This window comes from Lactuca serriola, chromosome 7 (assembly GCF_051521515.1).
Source record: "Lactuca serriola cultivar US96UC23 chromosome 7, Lser_US96UC23_V15, whole genome shotgun sequence".
NCBI lineage: Eukaryota > Viridiplantae > Streptophyta > Magnoliopsida > Asterales > Asteraceae > Lactuca > Lactuca serriola.
Window position 1 is genome coordinate 69,932,538 of NC_136414.1, and position 10,455 is coordinate 69,942,992.

The window sequence follows — 10,455 nt, forward strand, 5'->3', positions numbered from 1 at the left end:
AAATCGGATCATCGTGTAGTGTTTTTGTCTGACACAACACGACACAAGATTTTATATAACATAAACACGACACGATGTCGAGCTTTTTTTAACTAACACGAAAACGAACCAATTAAAAAACGACAAACATAACATGACACGACAAAGACAACATAAAGTAACAATTAGTTTATTTAATTAATATTTAATCATACTTAACACGACAAATACTGTAACATCCTGTTTCCTGCCATTTCTGGGTCGTGGGTCGAAACTCGATTGTGTAAGGCTTTGAGCCTTAAGGAGTAAAATTTTAGTCATTGTGGAAGGATGTAAGGTTGATTAAGAGATTTAACCCTTGAATTGTGTTTTAGGTCGAATAGTAGAAAGGGAAAAAGTCATAGGTCGAGTTCTTGCATGAAATATGGATTTTTATTCAAGAAGTTTCTAGTCAAAGATAGCTAGATGATATTGTATAGCTCTTCAATACATTTCCATGGATATAAAGATCGTTGAAAACGGAGTTGAAACGAAGAAGTTATGACTATTCGAAGTTGGCAAAGATTTGGGGGAAATTCGAGCTCACGACGTGAGCAATTGGAGCTCACAACGGGAAAAGCGATTAAACAAAATTGTTGATTTTAACTGTGATCACGACGTAAGCATTAAGGGCTGACAACATGAGAACTATACAGCCCAAGCCCATAAAGTTTTAGGGTTTTCAACATATATAAGGGTTGGTTCCTTGTTTTTAGGGCATTTTATGAGCCTCTATCATGTCTATATCATCTTGAGAGAAACCTTAGCCTCCATTTCACCATTTTTATCCTCCCCTATCATCTTCCATCCATTTATGAAGATTTTGGTGCATTTCTAGCTTGAAGAAGAAGAAGAAGAAGAAGAAGAAGAAGAAGAAGAAGAAGAAGAAAAAGAAGAAGAATAAGAGGAAGAAGAAATAAGTACTCTAGTGGTGGGATGGGCAAAGTATCATCATCATCACCATCTTTTCTTGCTTTTGGACCTTTGTAAGTATCAAAGGCTCCACATTTATTACTTATTATGGATAGACTTAGAGTTTTGTCCATCATATTCATGTTATTGCATGATTTAGTGAAGTGAATCCATAAAGTTAGCAATTGCATGGATTCTAAGAGTCCCTAAACCATGATACTATTCAGATCTGAAAGATAGTATGGATTTGAAGCATGTATGAAAGATTAAAGCTCATTTTTTCACTTTTGACCTAGAAAGAGGTTGGATGATGCATGGTGCATACATGACCATAAAGGAAACATTTTTATGGACCTTAGGAGTCTCCTTTATCTTCTAGATGAAATGGGTTCAAGGACTTAATCTTAAAATGGTAACATTTAGCCACAGACAACGTTCACAACATGAGATGCAATATCTCACGACGTGAGATTCTCCAACAAAGGAGATGCTACAACAAAACATTATTCTTTTGAGATCAATTAATTGAGCAAATGAAGGTTAATTCATGTGGGGATCATGAAAAAGGCTAAGCATCATTTACAATTTACGTATTTGTTGAACAAAGTTTATAGAAATTAAATTTAACATTGATAGTATTTATTAAAACAAGGGATCATATGTATTACTCTAACAGTATATTCAATGGTCAATAAATAATAACAAAATAAAATATCCACTCCAATAAATTGGGTTTGTAGGTCATTTTCATAGGATGAGTTATAATAAGTTAAGTCTTTTTTTTTGTATCGTATTTTTAAACTCAGATACATAAGTTGAAAGCCCTAAATCATAAACCCTTAAACTTTTCACTAAATACCCATTTATCTTTAACTCGACGAATATCAAATAAAAAATTGATTAAGTTCATCCAAATAAATTGATTTTTTTTTTTCGAAAACAATTGAGCTTAGTATTTGATTTATTATGTAATCTAATAAGTTTTTAATTTTTTTTTTCGAAAACAATTGAGCTTAGTATTTGATTTATTATGTAATCTAATAAGTTTTTAAAAAATTTTATAGCAACTGTTAAAAGTACGTTGTAATATACAAAAAGATAGAAAAATTGTATTTCAAAATTTCTATTATCAAATTAAAGTATTTATGCGCAATAAAGATCTAAAAGTGAAATGTTTCTAAATAATTTAAATTATAAAAATTATAATCTAATTAGAAGTGTATATCTTTTTAGATGATGATAAAAAGAGTCTCATGCTCCTAAAGTTTTGTTTCTAACCCTCATCTTTTAAATATTACGTTATTTTTTGAACAACTCAAAAGAACAATATATGTTTATTTCTAATCTAAGACAACAATGTATATTTATATGTTTAATTATATATATATATATATATATATATATATATATATATATATATATATATATATATATATATAATTAAACATATAAATATACATTGTTATATATATATATATATATATATATATATATATATATATATATATATTAAAGTTATGAAGAAAAGGAATAGTAAACTTGCAATTTTTTTGGCAAAATTGGTCCTTGTACTATTTTACCCATTTTGACGCTTTTGGTCCTTCGAATCAATATTTTTACAATTTTTATGAACCTTTTAAGATTTAAAGTTTGGCCACAAATCTTTAACGGTTTGACAACTTTGATCCCTTTTCTAAAAAGTTGCTAATTCCAACCCCTTTAATTTTTTTAGCCATTTTTACACTTCTGATCCTTGCAGTCAAAACTTTTATATTTTTCATGAAAATAAAAAAAAACGGTCTGGGGCAAAGCCCGGGCTTTTCATTCTTGCACTTTCTACGTCTTTCATTTTATCGATTCGGAAACAACATTGAAATCTTCTGGCCCCCACGCAGCGGGGGTAACCTTTCTAGTTCTTATTGATTTTGTTTCTGCTATCTTTTATTTATAATTGTTTAGATGTAGTATATTATTTGTGTAAAAAAACTAATTGTTTTTGGAAACTAATTTTTGAAAGAAGTTATTCGCACCCGTCACTTAGCGCGGGTAAACGGCTAGTGTGTGTGTGTGTGTGTGTGTGTGTATATATATATATATACCAATAGGACTAGGTTAATGTGTTTTTTACATTAATTGTGTGCTACAATACACCAATAGGAATTTAGTAAAATTAAATAATTATTTAATCAAATAAAGATAAATATTAAATGGTTTCTATAATTAAATGTATATTAAATGATATCCATAATTATAATTATATTTTTATGGAAACTAATTAAATTCGTCATTAATGTCAGCAATAACATTCTTTCAGAATGAATTCGCATTCATGTATTTATATATGGGTTTAATTTTTGTTTCAGGACTCACTCACTTAAAATACAATAAAGTTGCATGGAATATGAAGAATGGGAGTGTATTCTACTAGAATACACTCTCATTCTGTTAAAATACATCTCATTTTTGTAGATACGAATTCATTCCGAAAGAATATTATTGTTGAAATTAATGAAGAATTTAAATAGTTTCCATAAAAATGATTTATAAATATGGATATCATTTAATATACACTAGGTGTGAAACTCATGTATTACATGAGTTTATTTAGAAAAAACTAAATACAAAATTCTAAACATTTGAAAAATATAAATATATAAGAAACGTGAGAAAATATTGAATTATAAAAATTAAAATGTTTTTTTCTTTTAAATTTAAACAAATAATTTAGATAAATAAATAAAAAAATTAATGAATCTTTAATTTGGTAATTTTGAAATTAAAAAGAAAGTTAATTAATGAAATTGATATGCATTTATTATTGAATATAAATCATATCTACAATTTAATAAAATGAAAAAAACCATAAAATGACATGTGGAATAAAAACTAATTTAAAATAACCACAAAATTACATGTAGCAAAATAAATAAGAATGTGACATGTGTCAAAAAGATCTTTATTTATTAGGGAGGATATAACTTTTATTAAATTTTTATTGGTGCATTTAGCTTACAATAGATGTGAAAAACATTTGAACCTACATCTCTCTCTCTCTATATATATATATATATATATATATATATATATATATATATATATATATATATATATATATATATATATATATATATATATATATATATATATCATAGGAGGACTATATTTAACAAATTCAATTCATTTTTCTTCTTAAGATATTACATATGCCATTTCTTTTAAAGGTAGATATTACTTCAAATTCTTTTTACATCAAAATATATATATATATATATATATATATATATATATATATAATAAAAGGACTATATTTAACAAATTCAATTCATTTTTCTTCTTAAGATATTACATATGCCATTTCTTTTATAGGTAGATATTACTTCAAATTCTTTTTACAATAATATATATATATATATATATATATATATATATATATATATATATATATATATATATATATATATATATATATATATAGATCCGATAAGAAATTTTTTTTGGTAGAAAGGTAAGAAGTTTTTTTTCTACGTATTTTTTTGACGAACAAAAGAAATGAATCACTAGATGATTCATTTGTAAGATGATTCATAAGAAAAAATTCTCAAAAAAACATCTTTACGATTCATTTTTAAGTAAATTAAGAAAAAATTCACTTTTGTGACAATTTTAGTGAATAACAACAAAATCATTGTATAAATGAATCATCGAGATGTTTTTTTGAGAATTTTTTCTTGTGAATCATCTTACAAATGAATCATCTAATGATTCATTTTGTTTGTTCGCGAAAAAAATATGTAGAAAAAAAAACTTCTTACCTTCTTACCAAAAATTTCCTTCTTATTTGATCTTGACTCTCTCTCTCTCTCTCTCTCTCTCTCTCTCTCTCTCTCTCTCTCTCTCTCTCTCTCTCTCTCTCTCTCTCTCTCTCTCTCTCTCTATATATATATATATATATATATATATATATATATATATATATATATATATATATATATATATATATATATATATATATATATATATATATATATATATATATATATATATATATCAGAGAAGGACTATATTTAACAAATTCAATTCATTTTTCTTCTTAAGATATTACATATGCAATTTCTTTTAAAGGTAGATATTACTTCAAATTCTTTTTATATCAAAATGTATTTCATTTTAGTTTAGGGCTATCGAACAATATTTAACATTGATATCGAGATGGATGTAATAACATGTTGCATGATGTCCTATGACTATTGTAACTCCAGTCTTCCTTACTTTTTATGTGTTTTGGAATTTTCAGTTTTTGAATCAATTTGTTATCATATTTACAAAAGAGTTGATGGTACTAATTGGTTAAAAGAAAACTTTGTTTCTACAAAATATTTGATAATAAAAATAAAAACCAAAAGTATAAGGGATAATATAAAATTCTAAAACCAATCAGGTTATTAGTGGGAGCTGTTACTTATTAGTGCCTCTAGAATTTGTGGAAAAGTTAAAGCTTGATTGAAAGATGTCTCCTAATTGTGTTACTTAAATGTACTTTCGTTGTTTCAAAACTTAGTATCAGACTACTTTAAAATCAATCTTGATCCTTGAATTAGGGTAATAAGTTAATCAAGCATAGCTCATATTTATGAGCTTATTCTTTGAGCGTGTTACATGTTATGAAGTCATATTAATTTATAAATTGAGATTGATAGAGTTTGAGTCAAAATAGCTCTAATTATTTGATATAGATTGGGCTTGCTTAGAGCCTTATTTTGAAATCAATATTCATAAATGGAAATATATAATTACAAAGCATTTTAGGCAAAAGAAATCAAATATTTTTATATTATTTGATTCTGCATATATTAACAGTTTGTTCATCTATATCAACTTTTATATAATAGATATTAGAAGATATATAAAAGTTTGAATGATTTAATAGAAAACTGTTTAGTTGACAAGTATTTAAACTAATCATTCTACCAACTTTGTGATTTGTTTATTTGGGGAGTTGGTTTCATGTCTCATGAGCTCTTGACTTGAGGCCAAAATAAAGAAAAGAATAATCGAACAAATGCAAAATTCCAAATTTAATTTAATTTATTTTAAGAAAAACATAGAATCTGTTAATAAGGGTTTGACCTTAACAAACCAAATGACACATAACAACTTAAGTTTGAAGTTACAAAATTAATCTAATAATTTGTGGAGTAAGTTACGAAATTTGTCTCAGTGTTTTATTGAAATTTAAGTATAGGATATGATCCCTAAAATAATTTTATTACACGGAGCTCAAACAGTGTTTTTAAGATTTATTAGGACGATATAGTACACCACAAATTTGGTAATTTACTTCACTTTTTAAATGGACTTTACGTCATGTTACAACTTATGCCATCCGTTAGACCATACGGTATACCGACCACAAGTCGGTTCGTGGTCGGCGTGGCCACGATAGTGGTCCGTGCAAACCACCCCGAGTTATCGTGGGCGGTCGTGGTTGTGGAGCTTCGTGCTCGGGAGGACGAGGGACAACGACAAATGGGAGAAGAGGAGAAAAACGTAGTCGTTGAACGGCTACATATTTTAAACAATCTTTTTTAAATAACTTCTTTTCTATCTATAAATACCACATTTTTACATTCATTTATTTACGTCATTTTTTTCTTTCTCTATAAACAATATACACACAACAATTTCATACCGATCAAAAATGGATCCCAACCAAAACACACCACCCCCTCCCCCCTCCCCAAAAAAAAAACTATAGATACCGCAAACCTGATAACGCTTTTGCGTTATACACAACCACTCATCAATTCCCGACCATGGAATCACCTCAATCTGGTTTTGTGAATTTACGTCAAACCGGTTCCCCTATCCAACAAACAACACTTTTCCAACAACAATATCAAGCTTTCCCGGCCTTCCAACAAATACAATTTCAACAATATCAAGCTTTCCAACAACTCTAACAACAACAATTCTAACCACAACCATCACAACCCTCTCATTCGCCAACTTTTGTTCCGGAAACTCAACATTCACTACCATCTCAACCTAAAAAGAAAAAAGGAAAAAAAACCGGCCCGACCCAACACCACCCAAGAAAGGGTCCCATGGACAAAAGAGGAAGAAGAAAAGCTAACAAATGCATGTATTTCGGCTTCTCAAGACCCAATCGAAGGCGAAAGTCAAACTTTCAGTTGTTTTTGTGTGACATCATCATTTTCACGGTCAGAAAAGACCGATTTATTTATGCTTATTTAAAAATCAGAGTATCTTTTTTGAATAATAATATTGCGGAATTTGTTCCCAGAGAAAACATGATAATGATATTATCAAAACATTTCCGAAGAAATATATTTTATTTATATTATAATATTGGGATGTCATCGTCAATACAGAAACATAAGTATAACGAAATATTACAAGTCTTAAAGTAATTAAACTAGTGGCCTAATACTCATTAAATCTCTTAGCACAATATATCTTTCATATAGCCACCTATGATACAATAAACTAAGTAGGTCAGGTTAGGAAACCTAGTGAGTACATAGGGTTTTCAACTCACAATAATATAGTTAGTTTGTTTCTTCACATATTTCATGTCAAACAATTAACCTAATTACCTAACCTCATTATCTTTATTTATTCTTCCCAAAAGATTTATCCTAAGGGTCATCTCCTACATCGTATTTACCTCCCATATTCTTATATCGTATTTCCTTATATGTTTTATTCCTAAGGACTTTTCCTAAGGATTATCGCCTACATCGCATATACAGTACTAATTCGGGGATTACTCCTCCAATACATGTCCAGTAAGAGTTAGAGTATCATCGCATGAACACGTACTTACTACATCGCCTGAACTCGTAATTCATCACCTATAGGTTATGAGTCTGCCGGTGTTCCCACATGACTTGTTTAGATTAGTCGGCGGTCGTCATATATACTCCGGTAGATGACTACATCGCAACATCACAACATCGCAGGTCAAGGTTATGGCATCTCCTAATCATCTCTTATCTCGCATCACCTATCCATCACCGCATATCTATCATCACCTAGTTATCATCACCTATCTCTCATCGCTACCCAATACATATTTGTAAGCATATAAAACTTATATGATTAAATCAGTTAAACATCATCATGTAATATCTTATCTAACACATAATATTCTCGGCATAGATAATAAGCACATAAGCATTTAATTATACAGATACTTCATATTTATGTGTAAGATGAAAGTAACTATACACTCACTTGTTAAACTGACGACTCGATATTCAGGCATCACTTTGCTTCTAACAATTGTCTTTTCTTTTGACGAAAGCTAGTATCATTATTACTAAGTTTTAGTTTATTATTTATTACGACTAATTATTATTCTAGATTCATCAATAACTCAAAGTCTACTTTCATGATTTATCAAGTAGGGAACAACCAGGTAGGATCATATCGGAGGTAGGGTCCATTTGGTATACGAAGTATACTGTTTGGAAATCTCACTTTAAACACCTCAATCAGTATAATGACTTGGAATTACTGATAAGTCTTATTTATAGGTTCATAATAAAAATAATGAACTTAAACACAAGTTATACTTAAAGTAAGGTAACCATAACTCACTTACAAGGGGGTTTAGCGAGAAATCGGGCTCTGCGCGGGAAGAACTTCTGAACCGAAAGCTCTTCTTTTGGGGTTCCGGGACTCACTACTAATACCTAGGAGGTGCTAGGGAAAGGCTTAGAGGGTTTGAGGGTGTTTGAGAGAAAAGGGTATGAAGAAAACAAGTGATTTGTGCCTTACACGGGGCGTTATTAATACGTACGCGGGGCGTACTGATGTATGTTGGGCGTAGTCCGCGCTATGGCGTACCGACGCCATGTGTCGAGATCGCATGTGAAGCCTTGGGGTAGAAAGTGCGGTTGAGATTGTGCCACGTGTCACTTCGGGGTTTAATAAGAAAATTAATTATCTTCTAAAATCTGTAACTTTTGCATACAAGCTTCGTTTTTGACGTTCTTTATATCCATGCATAGGTAGCAACATGATCTACAACTTTCGTTTAGACTCCGTCGGCTAATTTTTACTTTATTTTTAAAGTTATATTTTAACAGACTTAGACAGTTAAAGTCCGTTAAAAAATCATAACTTTGTCATCCAACGTTCGTTTTCTATTGTATTTTATATCATTGAGTTCTTATTAATGGGATCTTCAATTCTCGTTTAGGTTGTGTCGGCTAAAAATCGATCGATCTAAAATTCGATTTATGGGCTGGATACTGTTATGCAAAATCTTAGAAAAATCATAACTTCCTCAAATGAAGTCAGATTTGGACGTTCTCTATATGCACGCTCTTGGTTTAACATATAATACGACTTTCTTTTAGATTGCTAAGGCTAAAAAGTATTTCGTCAAAAATTTACTTTTTATGATATGTGGAGTCGTGTCGGTTTTATCGCAAAACTTCGACGGGTCATAACTTCTACATTATAAGTCAGATTTCAGTGTTCTTTATATATACGGAATCCTTGTGACATATACTATACTTTCGTGAAGACTATTTATTCTATATAATCTTCTATCAAAATGTCATTTTTAACGCTTATTGTCTCTTAATTGACCAGCCCGAATCTGCGGGCGTTATATTTTGGGAGAAAGTTCACGAGGTGTTTTATGAGATAACGGGACGTGAAAACCAAAATCCCAATCAAATTAACTTGAAGTGGTGCGATATTCAACTAAAATGCACCGAATTTGGAGGAATTTGCAACAATCTCCTAAACATACGAAAAGCAGGTCAAACGATTTTGATGTCTCTAAGGTGGATTTGGACAAATTTGAAAAAAATAACGCCAACCCGCAAAGCTCTTCTGTATGTGAAACCTTGGCTAAAGTTGAAAGATGTTTCGAAATGGAAAGAGCAAACAGAAGGAAGTTCACAATCTTTTGGTTCAAAGCGTTCAAGAAACCCAAAGCAACTTCCCAACAATCGGACGGTGAACACACTTTGACATCAATGATGTCACACCCCAAAACCACGAACGGCGGAAACGTTCAGCGGTGGAGGTCGTCATGTACAGTATCGCAACAGTGTAATATAATAAACAAGCAACAACATCATCCATTGCATTATAAGTAAAGTTTTAATACATGTGTGTTCGTTCATTGTAGTAAGACACCAAAAATATACAATCAAAATAAAAGACGAGACTTGTCTGCTCCGTTTTCTCAAAACCTGGCCATCGTACCTGTCTACTGTTGACCTGAGAATACAAGTTATTTTGAAAGATAGTATCAACTTTAAAGCTGGTGAATTCATAAGTATTTAAGTGTCATTGTCTTGCTTACTAAAAGCTGTTTTAAAATTCATGCAAAACTTTAAATGAAAATGTTGGTGTAAGTATGAAAAGCCCTAGAAAATCCCTTATTTTCTATCAGTTTGAGATGTTGTCTTCTACCAAGACCCGAATGTTTTGTTATGAAGATGTAGTCTTCTACCAAGACCCGAATGTTTTGTTGTGAAG